The following is a 25949-nucleotide window of genomic DNA, read 5'->3' on the forward strand; positions in this document are numbered from 1 at the left end:
TATATATGTATATATATATATATATATATATATATATATATATATATATATATATATATATATATATATATACTATACTCCTAAATATACTAGGTAAGCATGAACTTGTAATAGTATTTTTACTGTAAATCCCAGGTTTGGTGAAAGATACACTGAATGGAGTGTCTGCGGGCCGTGTCATGGGAAGGATAAGTTTGGTAAACGTCAGCGATCTAGGCTTTGTTCTCAAACTTTTGAAGGAGACGTAGAACTTGTAGATGTAAAATGTAAAAATGAACGAACGGAGGAATCTATTTGTATATGTGACACTGAATGGGGTCATTGGAGCTCATGTAACTGCACTTCTGGAGCACAGCAAAGGTATAGATGTTTTCAAACGTTTCCTAGAAGTAAAAAGGATTGTACTAATGCTCAAACTGGTTTGAATGAGAACGCTCTGCATTCAGCCTCAACAAAATTTGATGATCGTCAGCAACATACATTTAGTTTAGAAGTTGTTTCCACATCTGATTCAGGACCTGCTAAATCCAGATTAGAAATACATTCTACAATTACAAACAGTTTGGAGTCAGTAAATGAGAAAACTTCTACTGAGAGGGACTCCCCATCACCGAGTGTACATCATGGTGATGAAGAAACTAAACAGACAACGCTTTTTGACATGCAATCCTTTTCTTCATTTGCATATAATTATTTGCTAAACTATTCAGCACGTGCCCCATATTTTGATCAAAGTAAAAATATTGCCAAGGGGACAACTTACAAAACAACATTTATTTCACTGGTGACTAAAAAAAGCACAGCTTTACAAAAAAGTTCAATATCAAAAAATGTAATGAACAGAGGTAAGCGAATGGTGGATAAGTATTATTCCACTCAGCCAGAGAAAAGGGTGACTAGCAAGGAAAGTTTTATTGACTCCAATCTATCTGGATCTTCTTTTACAATTGCGCATTTCAATGATCTCCCATCAGGCTACAACACACTTTCATCTATCGAGTATGAAGTTACGACAGCAATAGAGGCTAACCTTGACACAGAGGAAAGTGCTCAATCAGTGTTTACCACAACCACTGGATCTATAGAGAGACTACCTGATTACATGCAGGAAGATGGTAATATGTTATTGCTATCTTTTCTTTAGACTAGAAGCTTTACAAAACCTTTCAAGTATGTCAACATAATCTGTCAGCTTAATAATTGCAAGTTTACAAACGTATACTTCTGAGCAATCACACAAATATGCTTTGTTTGCTTTTCTGTCTTAGATGAAAATTTAAAACCCATGGTATGTCTTTGTTCAGGTCTTTTCAGTGGATGTCAAATAAACTTGCTTAATTATTTTTGGTGTTTGTTTTTTTTAGCTTCATGCATGGAAACAAGGAGCTGTAAATTGCTTTGCCCAAACCTTATGCCATGGACAAGCTGGACTTCGTGCAACTGTAACAAGAAGCACCAGCATCAACTTTGCAGCTTTCCTCTCAGCATTTCTGACACTACATTGATAGAACCTATATGTAAGGAAGACATCAGTAAGGTAGCTGACTGCGTCGCTCCAGGTTGCTTTGATTCTTGGACTCATTGGGCTCCCTGTGGTTGCGGAGTTCGATTTACAAATAGGTAACTAATTATATTTTGTATGTGATCTTAAAATACAAGTTTATCATTTTAATCAGCCTCCTAGTAAACTAATTCTACTGCCTTGATTTACTGATTACATTCTCAAAATCCCACTAGAGGTCTGAGCTCTGAATTGACTACATAAATTATTTTAGTTTGACCACAACTCTGATAGGCCAAAATACATAGACTGTTCATATTTTGACTAAAAAATCCACAACTAGGTGTGCCGCTTTTTTGTAGATAAAATTATCTAGTTCAATCTTTACAGAACAAGAAAGTGTCTTAAAGATTGTTCAACTGACGAAGTGGTGTATAGGGAATGTCTCCTAGAAGATATCAACTGCTGGATGACTTGGGAAACCTGGGGGGTGTGCAGACGCCCTGACCATAAATGTGGGAGCAATGGACTTAGGCAGAGGACTAAGTTTGCCGACTGCAGTGCTGTTCAAAGCATCATATCCACGTGCTTTCAAAGGTATAGTAAGAAGGAACAGCTATTAGTAAACTCCATGCGTAAAAGCTAGCAAATTCAAAGGCTTTTATAATGAAAATAGCCGATGATGTGGTCAGTTTTGAAGGCGTAGTAAAGTTTTAGTCTAGTTTTGCTTGTGATATAAGAGTATTACAGTATGTTAGGGATATATTAAAATTACTATTTCAATTGAAAGTGAACTGGTTTTATTCAATCATGACTGATTGTGTAATTATACAGGCACATGATTTTATCTCACAAATATTTAGCAAAAATATATCTATCTGTTAACATGTAGAAAGCATGCTCTATAATTTATCTATTCAAATTTGTAAGTTTATATTTTAAGAGGTATGAGTTAGAATAATTATTTTTCAATTCCTGTATTAATTACCTAACAAACTATAATATAGTTTGTTATAATATTGGGTTTTGTAAGCTCGTATCTCTGAGTAATAAAAAAAACCAACACCCTTGTTACAGTATATCAACGAAAACAGGCAATTGCATATATTATTATATTATATGTTATTGCCTGTTTTCGTTGATATACAGTAACAAAGGTGCTGGTTGTTCTTATTACTCAGAGATACAAGCTTATAAAATCTAAAATTAAGCTTTTTGAATTGGTATCAAATAATTGAGGTAAATTATATCAAAAGTCAGTTTTTATATAAGAACCACTGAATGGCAAGTGTTGCCCGGATAATGAAAAGGTCTTTGGACAGAAAATTTGTTTTATTTAACATATAAAACATTTATCATTCTAAATTTTGAATGCCATATCATGGTAAAACTGTTTTGTGCAGTTCAAATAAATCGAGAAAAAAAGAAAACAACTTTAAAGGTTTTCAAACTTTTTCTAACAGGTGTAACTTTTAAATTTGATATCATGAAATGAGTGTTTTGTAAGAATATATTAGGAGGAAAAATAAAACTGTAAAGGCATTTAAACGTAAATGTGAAATCATTAGCAAGTAAAGGCTAAGTATAGTCTGATTTGCTACAATTACAATGAAAAATTATTTGGTAAACATTATATGATTTTAGCTTGTTCAGCGTTGGCACCGTAGGACAAAAATATCGTATATATGTATAGAGTGGTATAGAAATCAACAGTAATTATCTAATGCAATCACTGCCTGGTAAAAACCATTAAAATTGTCATCATGAAAAATAGTAACAAAACAATATGTTAACTTTAGTAACTATAGCTACCTACAATAACTTTAGTACATTTCGTGGTTATGATCTGCAAGAAAATGTAACATTACAATTTACTTACGTGCGGAGTTCTTACTTTCAAGACAGACGCGTAACTTAAACGCTGAATGTAACTGATCTGAATTTAGCTTGCTAAAAACATGCTTGAAGAAAGTTGTAGTACGCTTTTTTGTCAACTTTTAACTAAAATTTTATTACTGATGAAATGCTGAATTGAGATACCATTGCCAAATTTTACTTTTGGGAGACATAATTGTACATCATTTTGCGAAAAATAAACTAGCCCTGGTATGGCAAGGATTAAAAATCATCGTGTTTCATGAAGTTAATTAGGTTCCTAGAGTTTCAATTATGACTTCATTTAGCATGGGCATTTGAGAAAAAGTTCTACAGCATATAATAAGAGTGATAGAACCATAAGAGCAACGTCGCTTAGTGGTTAAATGCACGGTTCAATGCTTACGGTGGAAATCTTTGTGAATTAAAATACAGCTGTATTTGAGCTTTTAATTCAAAGATATTAAGAGCTACAGGTGGACATACTGAAAGTCAGACAGGCAAACTTTGAGATTTATAAATTAAGAAAATAAAGAAAACTCAATATATTTAAATATAGTTTTATTAGTATTTTGAATGCGATGTTGAATATAATTAATTTGTATTTTTTTAATCAAAATTTTTTAAATTGTTTATTTAATATAAGCAAAGTCAACTTACAAAACCAAAAACCATTTAACAAACCAATTACAAAACTTGAGCATGTATGTTTTGTTAAAGCTAAAAATGACTTTTGATAATGAAGTCTCTTCTTGAAATAAACTTAATTATTTTAAATTTACTTATTTATTATTTAAATTTATGAATGCTGATTGGCAAATTCACGTTGACAAATATTTTATCTTTGGGCATTGGGCAGACTATCAACACTTCATAATTGAAACTGTAGCTTGTAGACTTTTCTAAATTCAACTTGAGATTGAAGCGAGAGAAGATCATTCTTGAGACAAGCGCTTAATAACAAACCTACTTGGTCTGCACAACAGCACCTAGAAAGAATCAAACTAAGCCCTTTGTTGTCATCATTATTTCAGACCTCTAAGTTTGTGGCAAAGTTCAAATGAACTCATAGATTACTAGGCAAAATGTTAGTAACATTATCACGAAACACAGGCTATCATAAGCTATCCCAAAGGTCCAAAAATATGATTAAACTAATTCTGTATTAAAACCATGACATTAACTAGCATCTACAGACATAACTTTATATTATTACAGGTCTGAAACCCAGAGTGGCAGATGTATAGACTATCAGTGTACCAAACTAGGCGTCTGGGACTCATGGTCTAGCTGGAGTTCTGTTAAAAAGTGTGGCAACTCAACAAGGAGCCGAATTCGACACTGCATCTACAAGTACGCTACTAGAATGATTTGTATTTTATATCCACTTTAGTCACAAAATACTTACTGCATGGTTTAGAAAACATGCAATTATCTGGCATCTCAAATTTTGAAGTTGTTTTTTAAAGGGGTTCTACCCACACAAACTGGTTCTAATTTCTCATTAAAAAATTAAATCATTAAATAATATATGGCTATATCTCAAAAAACCACTTCATCAAACACATTAGTTTTTTGTGATTAGTAAGTATCTATTAAACAGTGCAGAAAATTTCAGCTCTCTTTGCCCATTTTGAGCAAAAATAAGTTTTATGGTAGACTAGTGCCATGTGGTTTATGCGCAATGCTGGGTACAAAGAGATAGTGACACCAAGAGAATAATGTTTAATCATGTGCTAATTTGCTATAGAGAGAGGTCAGTAGACACATGGAGAGACATATCATGTAACTCCAGCTGCTTCCAGTGTATAGAAAGCAAGGATAACACTGTAAGCTGTAGCAGCACTAGGTGTAAACATGGCTGCTATGACAAGAATCTCACTTATCCTCGCGAGTTTGAGGTTACTCTCCTATGTGAAAGTAAGAGTTTGAGGTTACTCTCCATTGTGAAAGTAAGAGTTTGAGATTACTCTTCTATGTGAAAGTAAGAGCTTGAGGTTACTCTTCTATGTGAAAGTAAGTTTGGGGTTACTCTCCATTGTGAAAGTAAGAGTTTGAGGCTACTCTTCTATGTGAAAGTAAGAGTTTGGGGTTACTCTCCTATTTGAAAGTAAGAGTTTGAGGTTACTCGCCTATGTTAAATTAAGAGTTTGAGGTTATTCTTCTATGTGAAAGTAAGTTAGTAAATGAGCAATAAACTTACATTATAATTTAAATACTCAATATTATTTTCATTCTGGTTTCACTAGTTTGCCAGACTTTCCAAACAAGTCAATCAATATTTAAAAGAATTTTCTGGTCTTGTTAAGGTGAAGCAATCCATTAACACCAAGTTATGTAACAGACTCAGTTAGAATCATTTAATTTCAAGTTAATTGATGCTCTGGTATTGTTATAACTGGCTAAAATTTTTTGTAACCGGCTTGGAAAAAACAATTATGGTCTCTAACAGTCATTTGATAACGTAAAAAAATGGGTTTCTTTGTATGTCGTAAAATTTGTTCGCGTAATTGATGACGTATAAACTAGCAATGCTTGTTTTTGTGCTGGTCATCAGCATATAGACATGTTGATGACCAGTATTGTTCACAGAATCTTGATCCAGAGTTTCTAAACCTTTCAACTAACCATGATCTGTTTGTGCAGTAAAACAACCAATCATGATCTGTTTGTGTATTAAAACAACCAATCATGATGTGCTTGCGCAATACGATCTTTTACTAGCATTATGTGCAGAGTATTTTAGTAGTACGCTAACGGAAAAGCGGGTGATGTCAGGGATTTTTTTAATTTTCAATCAGCCAGTCCACAGGAGGGTGTTCTAGAGGCTGGTTTTCAGGAATCAGGCAGACTGTTTAAACCAACTATTTTGTGACCTGTCAAAAGACACAGAGCGTATGCTGTTGAAGTAAGTAAGTTGAAGTAAAATTGGCTAAATTGTGGAAATGCATCGCCTTTACGCCGCCCGACAGGTTCACACCAACACAGCAATGGACAAAATAGTTTTTATTTCTATAAAGTCACAATGACATCAACAAAATTTAGTAAACCACGTCTAGATTTTAGTTTGAGTGGCAAACTTCACCTACAACATTGCTAGAGTATTTCAATTTTTGGAAAACTACAAACTCATTAAAAGGGTGATATTATTAAAAACAATTAAAAGAGATGTAAGTGGAAAGTAGTCTTTTGTCTGACTCAACAATTATTTATCTATAATCAATCGATTATTTATCTATAATCAATCGTATAACCAAAATATTTACCTGCATTTCTACAATAGCACTCTATATGTGAAAGTTATTAATTTATTGGTTAGCTGTACTAAACAATAGCATGCAACTATTCTCACTTTGTCAATGTCATCAAATGTATTGCAGTCTCCGTAACATACTGTATATCGGCATGTTTATAATGCATATTAGCATGTATGTAACATACTTTATGATGTAATTAACATGTTGATGCGTTGATAGAACAAGATTAAGTGCATACAATTTATGATTTCATGTTTATAAAACAGGTAGGCTGGTTTATAACATTTTTCAGTATGTTTTATGCCAAAACGATTAAAAATGAAAACAAAATCTATATAAAATTTAATATTTTGCCAAACTTCGAAAACAGTTCACTAAGTTCTTTCATCATCTAAGCAGATATATTTATTTGCATTTCTCATGTTATGTTCTTGAATGTTTGTGAGTCTTATATGTTAACATAAAGTCTAATATGTTAACAGAGAGTCTTATATGTTAACAGAAAGTTTTATATGTTAACATATATTCTTATATGTTAACAGAGAGTGAAGGACCTTCTAAGTACATCAACAACATCGATTCAGAATCTGAAAGTGTAGCTTGTGGTAAGTTAGTTCTTTACATTTTATATCCTTATTTGGTTGTTCATGAAGTTATCAAGTTCAGAACATCTCTCTAACGTAAAATAGAATATATTTGTTGTTTATAAACTTGGCCAAATCAGTTCCGTAAGTACGAATTCTACTAAATCAAACAAATTATCAAGTGAGTGTTAATATTTTAGCTGGGTCTTCTATTTGCTATATGTAATTACACCATCTCAATAATTCTGTTTTAATTTGGGCAACAACTCAAATCCTAATCTGGCAACATGAAACAGGTGTGGAATCTGACTGGAGTCAATGGTCTAGATGTGGTATCACGTGTGGCTATCGCTGGGGTAAGAGGTACAGGTCACACACTTGTGAACTTACTCCTGAAGAAGAGTCCTCTGAGATCTGCTCGAGTGTTCGGTTTTTCCATGTGCAACCCGAGTGGTGTATTGAAGAAACAGCCTGTCCTGGTGAGCTTGCGCTATATGTTTTTTGTGAAGTTATACCTTTAAAAACTAATCCTGTAAAATGTATTTATCTATGGCTTCAAAGCATTAAGGTAGTAAAGGTTTTTAAAGGCTTGATTCAAAAGTCTTTGGAGGTTCTTATTTACTATCTCTACCGTACTACATGTCAATCTATGCCTTTGCCGCAACATCAAAGTATCTCTGGCAGCATCTGTCTTTTGCATAGTTCCTGCTGGTACTTATAGTCATACACTGTAGTCTTTGTTCTTTGGGTAGTTGTCACCTAATGACAGGTTCAGATAGCGATAACTCAGCGATATGACAGCATGTAAAAATTGTCAAAATATGCTTTGATATGCTTAAGAAAAACCAAGAAGAAATATATTTCTAAAGCAATTAAATTAACCAATGATGTGTACATAATATGCATGCATTCTATCCATCTTTTCATAACGTTGTTTATGCGCATGCAGGGCATCAGGTGTTAAGCTTTAATCTTCCCCTTATGCACATATGGTACTGGGTGTTAGGCTAATATAACAATAAAGGCAGTTTTATTATATAGAATACTATATAAAAGAGGAAAGGAAACTAATTATAATTACTATTGTACAGGCAGGTTGCCCAGTTCTATTAGTGGCGAGTTTGCACAATCGAAATGATGATAACTTGACTAGGAACATTCACTTCTGATATTCTAATATAATCAAGTTTTAAAAGTTCTTGAAATTTAGGACTAAAATATTAAATGGGACATTAATATAATACAAAAAAATAAATAAGATTTTAGTGCATAAAATACGATAAAAATAAAATACACCATATTACCGAATGATCACAAAATCTCTTAACCTCGGTATTTACAATCTCTAGACTTATTGAAATTTGAATTCATTTGTCTACGAGGTTTCTAGTATGAATTACCATCAACAAACAAAGACTATCTGCAATAGAGGAATTTCATTATCTTGACAATTAACATGTCTGATTGTAGAATACTAATTTAATCTAAAATGTACAACTATATATAGCATGATATGTTAGTATTATAAAAAGATATATACGCCTTCCCATAAGACCTCTCAGTTTCCTATTAGTACTGATGCAGTTGTTGAGGGAAACTATAAACTGCTTGCTGTTCTAGTAAATACTATTTTACCATATTATATTGCAGTAACTTGAGCTGTTCTACTGTACCGGAGGTTGTACTTAACTGATAGAGTCGTGTTCTTGTTGCTTATAATCGGTAAGCTATAGCAACTAACTTGTAGAACGAAAGCAGGTGATCAGACTGTTTCCTCAGAAGAAGAAACGGGAACCAGTTGAAGGAAAGAATGCTGTTGTTATAGTCAGCAGTTTTTCTCTTATCTTTTTTGGCATTCTCGGTGCTGTGGTTGTGCTTGACTTTCCTTACTTGGCCAAGTATGTATGTTTCACATTTCCTAAATCTTTAAATTAATAATTTTTGTTATAAAGATTTCTTTCTCCAAAATATTGTTCTATTGAATATTCGGCATCAGATCACAGCTGGTTAGTTTTTAAATTTGTTTCTATTCACTTCCTACATATATATATATATATATATATATATACATATATTAATATATATATATATACATATATTAATATATATATATAAGATTACCTGGGTGAACTGTTCCCTAATTTCATCTACCTCAAGTTCCGATATGAGGTGCTGCTTGATTATGTTACTCCTCTGAGCTACAAGTTGCTAAGCGGTTAGTGGCAATTCAGGGCGCATGTTTATCCACAGTTGACGCATCCTTCCCATGTAGCCCCACTTTTGAGGTTCACTCATAAAGTAGCACTACATAAGGTCCGTATTATCAGTTTGATTCCATTTCATCCGTTTTGAACCAGTAACCCACTTTTCACTGCCTTGTCCTGGTTCAGCTACAGGCAGCGCGGACCTTGTTTGACCGGACAACGTCTGAGCTGGCATGGCTTTGGTTATTGTGCTCATCATAGAGGTTGTAGACAATATACAAGCAAGGGTCTTGTCTAAGGACAGCTATAAAAGTGCAGTTGTTGGGGTTTCAACCTAGGACTTAATGATCACCGTCCCGATACCTTACCAACTGCGCTATCTGACCTGTATATAACCTTACCAACTGCGCTATCTGACCTTGACCCAAAGTTGAAAGAGCTTGCAGAAAATATCATCAACAGGATTCCAGTTGCTAATGATTATAAAAGCAGGGTACCACTACAAAGAGTTAGCAAGGCCATACCTAAGAAGCTGTTAGAAGACATTAACTTGGCACTGGAGTCGATCCCAACTGGATCGATTAGTAAGACTAAGGCCCTAATCTACAGTATAGCAATCATTATCTTGGAGGAGTTGGGTATTAAGCCACTGCCAACAAGGCTTCAAGCCATTCAATCCTGGCAGCTGAGGCTACAAAATAAGATCAAGGAATTGCGCAAGAAAGCTAGTAGGCTCAGGGAAAGATCTAACCACAGTTTGAAGCGTCCAAAAAGGGATGCCACAATAGAAGCTCTAGAATCTGCCAAACAGCAGTTAGCAGAACTCTCGGCACGACTGAAGTTGTACACCAAAGAGCAGGATAATAAGAGAATGAACAAACTGTTCATCAATAATCCATCTAGAGTGTATTCCCAGTTCAAAGGTGAACTGCAGAGGCCAATGTCAGATCCTCCCCGATCCAAATCTTTTCAAATTCAAAGTTTTGGAAGGACATCTGGGAGAAAGAGACTACTCATTACATCACTGCAAATTGGCTGATGTGGCTTAAAGAGAGCCATAAACACACTGTGGCTCAGCAAGGACTCACCATCAGCGAAGTGAATATCAAGTGCAGAGTGCAGCGTATGAAAAACTAGGCAGCACCTGGCCATGACATGATTCAAGCCTTCTGGTTGAAGAAATTGACATCACTTAACGCTAGAATGGCTAAGCAGATAGAATGCCTAATAGAACAAGGTGACCATCCAGAATGGCTGACCAAAGGACGAACTGTACTTCTTATAAAAGATCCGAAACAGGGGCCGATTCTCAAAAACTATCGACCAATAACGTGCTTGCCCACCACCTGGAAACTGTTCTCAGGAATAGTTGCAGAACAACTGGAAGAGCACATGAGTCACTATTTGACCAGTGCTCAGGAAAGAATTAGGCGCGATACCCGAGGAGCCAAACATCAGTTACTGGTGGATCGGACAGTCTGTCAAGACAGCAGGAGAAGGCACACCAATCTTGCCTTGGCTTGAACTGACTACAAAAAGGCTTATGACTCAATTCCCCATAGTTGGATACTTGAGTGCCTCAGTATGTACAATGTTCACCCTGCTCTTGTGGCATTCATCTATATGTCAATGACCAAATGGAAGACAGAAATGGAGGCTAATGGCAAAAAGCTGGCGAGTGTAAGAAATAAGCGATGCATCTATCAAGGTGACTCCTTATCACCATTGCTCTTCTGCATATGCCTAAGCCCTCTAAGCAATATGCTGGAGGAGACTCAATATGGGTACCAGTTTAAGAGTGGCACCAAAATAAACCACCTTTTCAGCACAGATGACATCAAGCTGTATGCTAACAAAGAAAGGAACATTGATTTGCTAATACACCTCATTCAAGTATACAGCAAGGACATTGGAATGACTTTCGGTATTGAGAAATGTAGAAGGTTCATTCTTAAGAAAGACCATTCTATGCTCACAGATGGCCTAAGAATGCCAAATGATATCATCAAAGATATAGAAGAAGGGTACAAGTACTTGGGGATTATGCAAAGCAACATCAACCACAAAGCCAAGGTACGTCACAAAGCCATTACTGAATATAAGAAACGCCTTCGGAAGGTCCTACGGATCCAGCTTAATGCCAAGAACCAAGTCATAGCAATAAATACCTACGCACTGCCAGTAAAAATATATCCGCCAGGCATAATAAAGTGGACTGAGGAAGCCATCAAGGAAACAGATATAGCAACTCGTAAACTGCTGACCATGCATGGAGCACTCCACCCAAAATCTGATAATACTAGATTGTATCTCAATAGGAAAGATGGCGGTAGGGGACTCAAAAGTGTACAGCAGACAGTGAAAGAGGAAAAACAAAGCATCAAAGCCTATGTAGCCTCAATGGCCACTTCAGATACGTTGCTAGCTGAATTTCAATTGGCTGCTTTTACAATGGAGCTTCGCCCTGATGATGAGGAAATTGACTGGCACACGAAACCTCTTCATGGTGCTTACCACCGACAAATATCTAAGGTTGGCGATCTTTACCAGACATATATGTTGCTGAACAAAGAAAACCTAATGGCCAATACAGAGTCGCTAATCATGGCAGCCCAAGAGCAAGTGCTCCCAACAAGGCAACTCCAAACAAAGATCTTTCACACTAGAGACGACCCTAGATGCAGACTGTGCAAAGATCCACCTGAGACTATCCAACACATCATCAGTGGATGCAAGCAGCTAGCAAGAAATGCATACACTGAGCGGCATAATCATGTCACAGGTGTTGTGTATTGAAGTCTATGTGATGAGCATGGCCTTAATAAACCGCAACACTGGCGCGAAGCTCCTGTAAGGTCAATGAAAATGACCGGGCTAAGATCCTCTGAGACTTCTACATCCGGACGGACAAGCATGTCCTAGCAAACCAACCAGATATGGTAGTGGTGGACAAGGAGAACAAGAGGGCTACTATAATAGATATAGCAGTACTCAATGAATACAATATAGCCAGCAAAGAAAAAGAAAAGGTAGAGAAATATCTCCCTCTTGGAGAAGAGATTGAAAAATGCTGGGATGTAAGAACAACTGTTATCTCAGTAGTCGTTGGGGCACTGGGTGCAATAACACCAGCACATAAAATGTGGCTTTCCAAAATACCAACAGCAATCAACTCAGGTGAGTTGCAGAAAAGTGCGCTATTGGGAACAGCTAAGATCTTGAGGCGAGTGCTCAAACTCTCAGGTCTCTGGTAGGATACCCGAGTTAGAGTAGAAATTACCACCCATACGGGTTAACTAGGGTGAGGAAACAATTTATATATATATATATATATATATATATATGTATATATATATATATATATATATATATGTATATATATATATATATACATATATGTATATATATATACATATATATTTATATATATATATATAAATATATACTAATATATCTAGTGGAAATCTTCTGACTAAAAAGTGCTCAATGCCATAAAGGCAGTGCATATAGAATAATTTAAAAGGAGATAAAAATTAAACAATAATAGTCAAAATTTTTATCTTCTTTTAAATTATTCTATATAAATATATATATATATATATATATATATATATATATATATGTATATATATGTAGTATAGAGTATATATACAGTATGTATATAGCATATATACAGTATGTATATAGTATATATACATACATATAGTATACAGTATATATACTATCGATATATAATTGAAAGAATATATACACAAGTTGTTTTATTTTCAAGGGCGGTAAAGCAAATTGATATATTTAGGCCCAACTTTGAGATTCTCAATTTTTAACTGTACTAGTGTGATTCGGTCTTTTTTCTTTACTATCGCATTACCAATAGTCCATAACTGTCATTACATGTATGATGGAAACATATTAATTATCTTTATAGTAAGCTTCTGTCATAGGTGGTGGTTTAGGAAAGCTTTTAAACTTTTGTCAAACTGAAAAAAATTTTTGTCACAGTTAAATACTACAAATTTGTTGTAGTGAGATTCGTCAAAGATTTTCTCAGAATGTGCTAAACATACGTCAAAGTGGTAACCCACAAAGAAAGGTGCGCCAGAAAAAAAAGGTTAAAAAGACCAATGGGGCAAAAACAAACAATTCTTTGGCAAACAGACTGTAGGTGATCTAAAGTATATCTGTGAAATAATACTTTAGATGTGTAGGATTGCTCTATTAATGTGTATGGTTGCTCTATTAACGAAGTGATATGGGAAGTGAATGTGGTTTTGTTTTTTCTTTGACTTTTGAGCTACGTAAAACTCGCAAAACATGTTTTAGCAGGGTTGTAGCAATTATTTGAAGTTGTGTGGTCAAATCAGTAAATGATACTTGTATAAGTTTCACTATTGTTTGATTGTGAAGTTTTGGATCTTTTTTGGGAAAGGTTTTTGTTTGATGGAGACTTGTAAGTAGTACACAATTCTCATCAAGTTTTGAAATGAAAATTTTTTCATAATAACAGACATTGTGTCGTAAATAAAACTTATATTGTGTTTACATTCTTTTTCATTGTTAGTTTTAAATAAAGTAGTAAGTAGATCCATCAAACGAAGAGAAAGTTACATAACTTTAATTGGGAAACGAAAGAAGTCATTGACCTGTTTTAATGAAGATCACTTGCATATTTTTATTACTATTCCTGCTACTAGGATGACTTGTTAGTAGTCGATTCTCACACTCACTATTACTTACTGAGAGTTATCTTTTTAAAAAGATAAGACAACCACCATCTTTGCAATGATATTGCTGATATCAATTCTATGTATACCTACCTATTTTCAACCCGCCTGAGAAATATATATCATTTGCAAATGAACTATAATTTGGAACACAGATGGCATAATTTGGTGTACAGTTGTGTGGGATGCACTTTAATGAGAATTATTTGTGTATATTTACCATGCACGACACATGCTGTGTCTAAATCTACACAAGTAATTCGATAAATGATGGAGAGTATGTCAAAACTTGATATCCAAGTCTCAATACAGTATGAGATTGCATCACAGTTGATGTGTGTTCATTTGGTTAAGGTCCCATGCGATATTGGAGAGGGTAATTCACCCTCCCGGATGTGCACATAATACTTCAATGATATTTAAATATGAAGTTGTTCATAGAGTTTGTCTGTCTGACACTTTATCTGACTAGCTGTCGACTATCTATCTAGCTATCGCTGACGTTTATCATGTAAAACTATTCACTGTTAATATAAAAGGATGGTGAGTCAAGTGTGATGTAACCGATCTAAAATCAAGTGTACATACATTTAGTATCTTTCTTAATTTGTAGACTTAAACATCAGACTTGAACTAGTGATATTACCGATTTGGCTTTTCTGACCTAGAAAGTGGTGTTTGGAATCCATCTGCTGAGTTTTACTAGTTAGCATAATTATTACTACTAGCTGCGCTACCCGACGTTGCTCGGGTATTAAAATTAGCTTATAAACAATGAGAGGTAACGAGAGTTACTTGCAACTTGCTATTGGCCTGGCACAGCTCCAATGGATAATTTGAGTAAGCTTATTAATAATATATACCCCTCTTTGTGACATTAAACCATCATGCTCCGCCGTGGCGGAGAGCGGTAGCGTATTTGCTCCCATATAGTGACATATTGGTTGGGCATTGTACTAACAGACGGCAGGGTTAGAAATCAAACTGTCTGCGGTACTAATTCTTTTTCCCAGATTTTAATAGCTTTAGATTGACATCTACACCGACAAACAACCAACTTTGAAAAATATAAAATTAGACTAGACGGATACCCAGCGTTGCTCCGAAAATAGAAGCTTTTACGCAAAAAACTAACTTTATATAACACATACAACATTTAGCATTTTAAAATATATGAAGCTGTTTATTTATAGATTTGAATATTTGTTGATACAAGTCATTTCCACACTACCCATGACGTAAACCAATTGCACATTACCCATTTTTCAAAGTTGTGGGTTCCCCAGTAAGCATATAACCCTCCAAAAATGTATACGATATTTGATATCTCAAGAATTTGATTGTGGTTCACAAAGTTTAGTACATGGAGGTGAAAATAGGGATTTTCTAAAACATTTCATGAGGAAGGCAGAATGTGCAGACCAAAATAATTTACAATTAAATAAGACACCAGTAAAACTGGTCAAACTTGAAATAATTGGAACACAATGGTCGAATAAAGTCTGTTCTACTACAATGAAATTCAAAAAATATGAATTGATAAGATTATAATAAGTACAATGGAAAAACAACAAAATCATGAATTTATCAAATAAATAATAGCTATAACATGTTACTGTGGAAGATATATTCCAAATTTTTTTGGGCATAGCGTTAGTTTATCACTGAAGCATATGAGGGTAAACAATGTTCTTTGTCTGACCACATGATGAGGTAATGCATAGGCCATTTTACTGCCAACTAGGGCTAGGGTAACATACAACTGTTCATGTGAAAAGCAATTGAAGTGAATGCTGATGGTTTTTAGTGATTAACCTTGGGAGTTTTTGATCGTCAATGCAAATGAAAGTGGAACAGAAAACTGAGTACGTTTAAATTGAAACGTCACATTTGTGGGAGTTAGTGGTATTCTAGGAACAAAAACCTTTTCATTAATCACAGCTCTGGTAAGCACTGTAGCACAAATAAGATTTGGTGATAGACTTATTATGATCATTCTTGTTCCATTACATAGTTTAGGTAAACCCAAACTTCGAAGAAGTATAACTGGGGCACCAATGGGTAGTTGAAGATTATGAGGAGGCATACTGGCAAGCTGTAAAGAGTCTAACAATTATGTCGGATAATTAAAAGAGCCATTCATTTCATGAACACGGTCTATGCCAAAAATAAAGTCGTGGTCTTAGAAATTTTTACGAAAAGCAGTTGATTTTTGTGGTCAACCGTGTGGTTTTTAGTTGCTAAAACTATCCTTTCTTTCAGTCATGGGTGCGGAAGATAGTTTTTTTGAGTGTTGGATACACTTTTTGTAGCAAATTGTGTTCTATCTACAATAAGTCTGCAACTGTCAGGAAAAGAAATTAGCCTATTGTTAAGTGATCGATTTCCATCACCGATATTTGAAAGTTGGGCAGAAAATTCCCAAAAGCGTCATCCCTCGCAAATGCACTTTCATATTGGAGGTTAGTTTACACACTTCTAAAGAGTGCTATATGTATGAATCCTTTAAGTGGACTTTAAGTTCATCCTCTGGAGTTCCTCTAAGTATGACTGGTGGGGTTTGGCAATAATCGCCAGCAAGAAATACACATACATCACCCATAAATTTATCAATATTATAAAGGTATCTAATTGTGCGATCCAGAGCTTCCAATGTTGCTTTTTGCGCCATAGTGCATTCTTTTCAAGGAACTAGTTTTGTGGCCTGTAGTAATCAAGCCAATCCGTTACCTTTATGGACGTTGCAAGCAGGAGTCTTCAGGGGTCCTATTTCCAACGGCAGTTTAAACATGGAATGAGGCGCTCTTCAAATTCCAGCAGTGTAGTGGCTAGACTTAAAGATAAGACTGCCAGTGCAACTTTTCGGTTTGATCTGATTTTAGCAAGCAAAAGACAGAGCAAGAAAGCTTTACCAGTTCCATCGGTTGCGTCCAATAAAAAGATTGCTTCACGCTAATCACTTTTCATTAACTTTTCATTTACTAAATTCTGATCAAATATAAGGTTTGGTTCTGTGTTGCTAACAAACCTATTAAAATTTGCTATGTCATAGTTGGTTTTTTGTTTCAGCTCTGTCTGTGAAAGCAGGTTTAAATTCCTGCATGACGATATGAATCCGAGTTGCTCTAGTCTCTTACCGAAAATGTTAAAAACTTTGTTTTCTAACAAAGTCAAAGCTTTGTTGAACATTAAATTTGTGAAATCTAAAGATATCTGCGGTTGAAGTTCTCCAAATGTTGATGTGCATCTTTGCTCATGCTTTCTTTATAATAGAGCCATATTTGTTTAGGATTAAAGAAATGCAGCTAACAAGAATGACAGCAAAAATATTATGCAGCCAAAAAGGTGAATCTGAAACTGAAGCTTCCTGAAGAGTGTTGTGCCACTGTCTGTCATCTGTAGTAATTCTCGTTTGAGACGTGCCTCCCTAAAATTTGAACAAACAATCCTGGCAACAGTTTTAAGCTGTTGAAATAAAATAGGTCTCGTAACTTTGTGTAGTAAAATGTGCAAGTAAAAACACTCTACGTTTTTTGGATGAACGGTATATACTCTTCCCAGCGCATCTTATGCTCATATGTGTGGCCAGTCTTAACAACTTTTCCTTGTTTTTTAGATTGCCACTTTATCTGTGCTGTCCACATGTAGTAAGTAGGCATTTGATGATACAGTAGAGTTTGAGCAAACTCATTCTTTTCGCATGTTCTAAAAATTCTGTTAAAGTAGTCCTTGGTAGTTCCTGTGCACGTTGCTAAATGTTTCCTCATTGAAGTACACTCGCTTTCCAATGTCTAGATGTACGCTAATGTGTGTTACTGCAAGATGACTCTGATGAATTGACAAACCCAAAGTTCTACCAACAGCCTCAATGCTAGAAATCTATATACCAGTTTGAAAGGTAGTCACTTCATCGCTGTCATTCTCTATTCCAAAAGCTGCATGATCACTACCTTTGTTAAAAATGTGGTTGCGTCAAAAAATTCGATTTAATGAAATTAAAACCCATAAAAAATTAAAACAACAGCTACAATTTGATGCCATTTTTGTCTTTGTAGACCAACCCTGTCCAGAGATACATGCGTTTGAATGAGGCCCTCTTTTAAAAAGCTCACGTTCCAGCGGGTGCTTCTTTCGTGACGTCACAAGCAATATATCTGAAAAGAAACCACGAGCGATAAATATGAGGTCGCTTCCTTAGCCAATCATCAGCGCAAATTTTTTATATAGGCCGTAATAAATGTTATCACTCGTAAAACGCGTTGTCTGTGATCTCAAATTTAGGGATTTTACTCTATTATTAAATCACATGGACATCGATATTTACTAAACTAATTAACATCGTTACTTTAATGAATTACTCGATCGACACGTTTTATTGGCGAACAACATAATTATAAAAATTGCTGCTAAGGTGACTCCGGGTTTTCTTGGCATCAGGTAGTTAAAGTTCTACGGAGGAAGATCGGAGATGGAAGTAAATTTATCTTTTACTTTGAGTCTCCTATAGAGTTTCCTGTTGAGTTTACATTCAGATTGTATTTCCCTGTTTGAGGCTAAAATGTAAATTCCTGTGCGTGCGAGATACGTATGTACAGTGAGTTCTTGACGGCTTCTTTTTCATCTTTAGCGTCTAGCTATACAATGGCTTAGATTGATGAATATACTAAAGGTAATATTTTAGTACTCATTAATACATGTACTAATTAATAAAATTGTAACTTTTTGCTATCAATAATCATCGTTTTATATTTTTTTATCGGTTCACCTAGCTACATTTGCTTCAAATTTTCTGTGGCAGCTTTATCTAGTAAATTAGATTTATGATTTGACATTAGATGTTCACTTTTCACTTGTAGAAAGTGAAGAAAACTGATTGATCAATGCAAATCTTTAATTTCCAGAACCAAAGCTTCGAATCGTTGGCTTGGCGTACTTGTGCTTTTGTTAAACGTTTATTCATTTTTAAAATTACACTCACAATCTATTTAACTCCCAATTTGGAAGCTTTCAATAGATACGCTTTAGAATGACATATTTATGAACGACATATATTTATTGCATTTGTTTTACTGATTACAGAATTTTTATGTCATCCCACCAGCCAAAGCAGCTTTGTCAGTGTGGAAACTGCCATAAAGGGGAAAGAGAGACTTGAATGTGTGCTGCATAAATCATGATGTTTTGTTTGAGTTTGCTGCAGTAGATGAATTTGTCTTATTGTATCAGCTAAAACTATGTGAGTGGCCACGACTTGATGAATATTTTTAATAAAAGCTTTATGCCGAGATGAAAATATTTTTGCTTGTAAAAATTATTTAATAAAATAATATTGTTGAAGATAATGCAAAACATGATTTGCAGAATATTGTAGTGAATTGGATATGGTATATGGATGTCCACAGAACTGGAGAATATGAGTTCAAATCCAGTTTGCAGCAGACTTCTCATCCTTAAAACTCTATCCCTATGTATATTATTTTCAAAAACGCAGCTTGCTTATTTTACTTTGGTAGTATTCGGTAAGAATACTACTAGTAAGAAACTAGTAAGAAACTAGTCGTAAGAAACTATAGTCGGTGTAGGCAATGATATACAGCCCCGTCCCAAGGATAGGCAACGAACATAATGTGGGCGGGACTTATGGGAGGCTGACCGTATATCGTTAGTATGGGTAGCGGCGGAACTGTGCTGATACAAAGACCTCTTTCTACATCGTTAGCTTGACAGAATTACCGTAGACCGGTAGAATTGGTAGTCGGCACCCAAATGTTTACAAAACAATTGGAGAAAGTGAGTAGAACAAATTTTCAATTTTTTTGTTATTTGAGGCCTTTGAAACATTCATAATAATGCATCTGTAGCTGGATTTAAAATTTTATTCTAGCCAACATGAGCAAATACAAAATAAGATATATGCCAATAGAGCCACGTAGGACTAGACTGTTATCGCAAATAGCCGATGTGAATACGAAAGATAGAGACAGGTTGTGTAACGTGTGACATCATTTTGGGCAAGTCTGGGCACGTTTTTGTGGCCTGAGCGTTTTTACCGCTATCAGATTTTTTCGATTTTAATCTTCAAATATCTTGGCAACGAGATCGCGTAACACAACAAACAACATATCAACTGATAGAGAAAAAAAATGCTTTCTTTTAAGATCAACTCAAATTTTACGCAACCACATCTTTAATGTATTCGCAAATGTAGTTTATCGATTTATATGAATGACAGTAATTCAATAATCAGTTGTTTGTTGAAAATTCTTGTTAAAAAAAGGCAGTATGGCGCAATCCAAATATTGTTAATTTCTATTTCAGTACATCTGTGTTGAATTCTTGCAAAGTTTCTTTCCATCTCGGGCATTAGTGTTCTCTACTGTGCATGTCCATCATCAGCAGTCAGAGTGTCATGAAATAAGTTCTCACACGTATCATTCCAAATGTATCAAATATGTACATTTGTTTTGTAACAATGCTGTACAGATTTGGGTTCTCTTCTTTATCTAGAATTTTTGTGGATATTATTGAGTCGACCTGAATTGAGCATATTTTTTTTACTAGCCATAGAAGAAGATGACAAGAAAGCAGACCTCGTTTTAGTCATTCAATTGAATAAAGGAAAGTTTGCCACAAAATCTTTCCTTTGTTAGCAAGTTGAGCAGTAGTTTTACTTTTAGCCCAAAAACTCTAGCTACATTCTCATTTCTGTCATGAGCTAGTTGACCATCTATGAGAGCTTCTTTTATATCAGTCCATTTTGGATTGCACGTTAATGTTGTAAAGATATCTGGCCTTTCATGTTGTCTGACATTGGTCATAGCATTTTGGACATACTCATGCATGTATCAAGGTCTACCAATGAAGGAAGAAGGAAGAATGGCTAATTGGCCAATGTTCTGCGCATCATCATTTTGGCAACACAATATCTCTTTTATCAAAGTCCTACAATAACAATTGCTGTTTCGTCTAATTTAGGTGCATTATATCTTCATTCGTGATCTCTAGCTGGTCGCCTATCTGCATGAATTAAAATTTTCAATCTATCATCTGTTAGATTTTTCATGGATGTTTTAAATTCCTGAACATAATTGTTGTAACAGTGAAAAAGTTTTGCAAATTCTGGAAAATGCTATGCCTGACACCTGAAACATTTTGACAGATTATATTCAATTCATCATCAGAATTGCCCATGGAAAAATTTGCAAAATTTGGTTGCTTTTGTTTTCAGCTGGCAAAAGCGATACGTGCAAATGATAAATCTGTCCTTGTAACTTAAAAGTGAGCATAAAACCTTGCTCGCAAATTTCTCTTGAAGCTCTAAAATATGTCATCTGGAAACAATTGTTATATTTGAAAACATTATATAGAAAGTCGCAAGAATGATTATGAACTATCTCCAATTGATAAACCTCGCAATGGTTCAGAGGGTGCAGCAATGACTAATATTTTGATTTTTCAATTAGCGCAACACATGCCTAGAGCTTCGTCCTTCCCTTTGAGTGCTTGAAACTGGTGGCAAAGTTATTCATATTTCCTATCAAGCAAAAATAATCCCTCTCATAGTTGAAGGAGAAGTCAAAAACTGCAGCACTCTATTTTTCTTGCTAAAATGTACATCTTCTTGCAGCATTGTTATCTCGCTCACACACCTCCCTCTGTTTGTGCTGTTTGTCTATTTCCAAGGCTGTTACCCTTGCAATCCTTTCTCACGATCAGGCTTGTCTTTGTGCACGTTGTTCATCAGTCTCTAGGGACTTTTTTGGTGCAATGCTCTTGCGGTCATTTGCTCATCTTAGTTGATGCTCCTGATCAGTATTTGATGCTGTGAGTTGTATTGTCCTTTTTTGGCCTTTCCTAAGCGTTAATTTCCTTGCTGCTCAGTTTCTCCAACTCTAGCAGCAGCTTTCCTCAATTTGTCTTTTCTAAGTCTTTCTTTACTTTGTTCCGATGAATCATTGCAGGTTCTTTTCTCTGGTAACAGCAATGGAATGCTTGCTAGTGTTCTCATGTTTTCTCGTAGAGCAAAACATCGCTAGTACTAGTTTTTATAAGCCACCTTGGGTGGTTCAACCACTTGTTGAGGGCTTTTTTTGAACTGTTGGGTTAACCCGAAGGGATGCATTTTGCAATGTGTCTAGTCTGACAGAGCCAGGTATAACCATTTCACGTGACCATTGTGCAAATTACAGAGGGAATCTTTAATTTGCCCAAGCTGTTAGTGTGGTACACCGGGCTTTCAAGTTATAGTCTAGATCTGAAAAACCTAGCAAACCTAGAAAACTCAATTAAATTATTATTTTATCTTTATCAGTACAACAATTGCCAAAATATAATTTTGAGAGAATATATTGATGAAAACGTTTTGCTGAAAACAAATTAGCCCTAATACGGCAAGGACAAAAAAGCATTGCGTTTTACAGAGCTAAAAGAGTTCATAGAGTATAAATTAATACAGCATTTTGGTGTGAAAATAGAATTGTGCAAATTACAAAGGAAATGAAACTTGCTGAAGCTGTCAGTGTGGTACACCGGGCTTTCAAGTTATGGTCTAGATCTGAAAGACCCAGAAATTTAGGGTTGAAAGCTTTTTTGAGAGCTTTTTGTCAGATTGGCATTAAGCAGGGCTCAAATAACTAACGCCATGGTTGACAGTCAAAGACACTACCACTAGGTGAACCTGACACATTCTTTTTTTAGATGCATTAGATAATGTGTAACTTTTGAGAATACATGTATTTAATAAATTAACTAAAAAAGGACAAAATATGGTGGTATTTTGTAGTTGCAAGTTTACTAGAACAATGTCTTCAAAACATAGTTAGATGATTAATTAATATTAAGAATAAAGATTAAAAACTAAGTAATAGTAAAAATGATAGGAAAATGAATAATGTTATAACTTGAAACACAATATTCCAATTATGTTTAGAAAATGCAAATCTGAAATAATAACGATAATTAAACTAACTTTAAAAACTTATATTATAAACTTCAAAAGTTATAAAAAACTTATAAACATAATAATAAAATGTAAATATTTATATATAAATGTAAATAAAAGAGAGCAAAGAATAACTGATACTTGTTATATCACACGATATTAGGCCAAAAGTAAATCTCACAAAAAACAGATAATCTTGCTCTTACAGTAATCTTAGAGACTTTTGATATAAAATAAGAAATTAATCGTGAATAACTAATTTGATAGGTTTGGAAGGAATGATGTGTAAGCTAATGCACAAAGCGAGCACTGTAATGAACTTTTGTCAAACACATGGTTAACGAACTCCAGACTCGTCTGTTGAGGCAACGAAATTGCGCACGTTAATATGCTATATCGATATTAAAACAAATGTTAAATTAAGAATCAAAAATTTTCATACAAACGAAGATGTTTTAAATAGAACTGATTGAAGAAGTTATTTTTACTGACAGAAATATCGTAAAATAAGTAACAAAATAGAAAGAACAAAATTAAGTTCGCATTTAATGATTGTGGATCGCAAAGTGAGCATCAAAAAATACCTATAAATTAGTGAGCTATGGAGCTATCGTCATAATTATGGAATCGCAGCTTGGCTGAAAAAAGTCATTGGAGCAGTTGAAATCAATTAGAAAAGTAACAAAATTTACGTGTGAATTAAATAGCAAGTAAGTAAACTACCAAACAGATGTTTGATAGTTTGATGATTGAAAAAACTACCAAACACAAGTAAAAGCTTCCATGGTCTAAAGGTTATAGCATTGGGTAATCAAACTGCGTTTGCAATTTTTGTGAGTTCAAGCCCAGCAACATGTTGACTTTTAATTCCAAAATTTTAACAGCTATAGCTAGAGCAACTAAAAACAGATAGACGACAAACTTGGAGAAACATATACAGTGAAACTCGGATAACTAAAACTTCAAGGGACCGAGCAAAAGTGTTCGAGTTATTTGAGCGTTCAAGTTATCAGGACAGCCATAAGTGCACGTATTTATCAGTAGATACATGTACATATACAAACTATATATCAATCAAAAGCATAGATTGCTTGTTGCAAGTTAAAGGGTCTTTCGTGTGAAGTTTTAAATATTTTTAATCAGAAAGTATAGATATTTTTCTATCACTTGAGATTTGTTTGTTGTTTTAGGTGATGTGACTGCTAGGACGTTCTCAGATTAAAATTAGCAAAACTTGATCGCGGTTAAAACGCTCAGAAAAAATAAATACGTATTTTTCTACTGAGCGTTTTAACTGAGATCAATTTTGCAGTAAGTCAGTTATTACAAAACTGCTTTACTATTAAAAACCCATTATCAATTTTGCCGATTTTACTTTAAATCTATCCGAATATTACCACACTTTTCTTGCTTTCGGAGGGCCACCGCTAAGTGGATGTTTGGTAAAATTTGAGTTTTGCAAACCTTCAGAAAAGTCGTTAATGAAAATATTCTTCCGATGTTGGTAATAATAAGGCCGAAGAACTACTAAAAGTCGATTTTTATCTCTATGGCTTGGAATAAAGTGATATTCTAAAGTGATAGTAACAACCGTCTCGGTAGCAGTTTGACAAAAAAACTGTTCGAGTTAACGGAGCTTTGGTCGAGTTATTTAAAGCTATTTATCATTGCGTGGGAATGGACCAAACAAATACATTGAGTTAACCGTGTTTTTGAGCTATGCGAGGGTGAGTTATCCGAGTTTCACTGTATATAGATATATTGCTGTAAAAGGGGATCCGCCGAGGAATGAGCTAAGCCGAGCTGGGCTGTGCTCAGTCATGGGAAATAATGAGATAAAGAGATCTAACCTGGTCAGAGCCAAGCCGAACCGGACCGAGCAGAGCCGAGCCGAGCCTTTTTTTGTGCTTGCCTTATTAAGGCTAACTTGTTTTTAGCAACATGGTATCAACAGTAGATTCTCTCGAAATTAAACGTTGGCAGTAAAATTCTATTAACTTTATGAAACACGATACTCTTTTGAGTTTTCATGAATTTCTACTTCCAGCTTTTCGTAAGGTTAAATTGCTAAATCGCGGTGAAGGTCAACATTTTCATGCGAACAGTTGTATTATTTCAAACAGGATTGGCCTCTACACTCTCTCACCGTTTGGTCAGACAAAAACAGTACAATATCAAATTTTTACATTGTACCAGTATCGAGAGAAACCAGCATTGCCGTATTCAGAGTTTTGATGGATAGCTGATAGTGGCACACTAATTCTCTAATACACACACTTCTATGCAAGAATAATTATTCTTCATTCAACATATTCAAAAATAATTATATCTTTTCAGTTTGTATTAATTGTAATATTACCAAATTATGTCTTATTGTTCTTGCAGCATAATAGACTTAATTTAGATAGTACATGCTTACTATTTCACATTTACATTTCAACCCTTTTATAATCAATTTATTTTTATTTGTTTGACACGCACAAAACATTTTTCTAATGATATGAATTTTATAAGTTGTTTGCCAAAATTTGAAAACCTTTAAAGTTGTTTTTATGTTCTCACTTGACATAATTCAATTACAAAAAAACGTTTCTCATGATATGTAGTTTAAAAGTTAGAATGGCAAATGTTGTTATATGGTAACTAGTAAACAATTTTTTGTCTAAAAACTTTGTTATTACTCGGGCAACGCTGGGTTTGTGCAGCTAATATATACATGTATATATATACAAAGTCAATAAAACATATTATAACTTTAGATAAAATACTTTATCACTATTAGTTTCATGCTTGGTAAGAGCAATCTTCAAATAAAATGTTAGCACCAGTTTTGGTTACTTCTATACAGCTAGAACTATTAAAA

The 25949-nt window shown here is 34.6% G+C and overlaps 1 protein-coding gene across 1 annotated transcript in view; it reads right to left on the reverse strand.

The window, feature by feature from the left end:
* LOC137408394 (glutathione S-transferase Mu 1-like) overlaps positions 1-24550 on the reverse strand; it is a 226062-nt gene extending 201512 nt beyond the window's left edge. Inside the window, exon 1 of the mRNA XM_068094907.1 lies at positions 24541-24550. The gene's annotated coding sequence lies outside the window, so the exon portion shown is untranslated. The remainder of the gene's footprint in view (positions 1-24540) is intronic.
* Between the last annotated feature and the right edge of the window lie 1399 nt (positions 24551-25949).

This window comes from Watersipora subatra, chromosome 11, assembly GCF_963576615.1.
Source record: "Watersipora subatra chromosome 11, tzWatSuba1.1, whole genome shotgun sequence".
NCBI lineage: Eukaryota > Metazoa > Bryozoa > Gymnolaemata > Cheilostomatida > Watersiporidae > Watersipora > Watersipora subatra.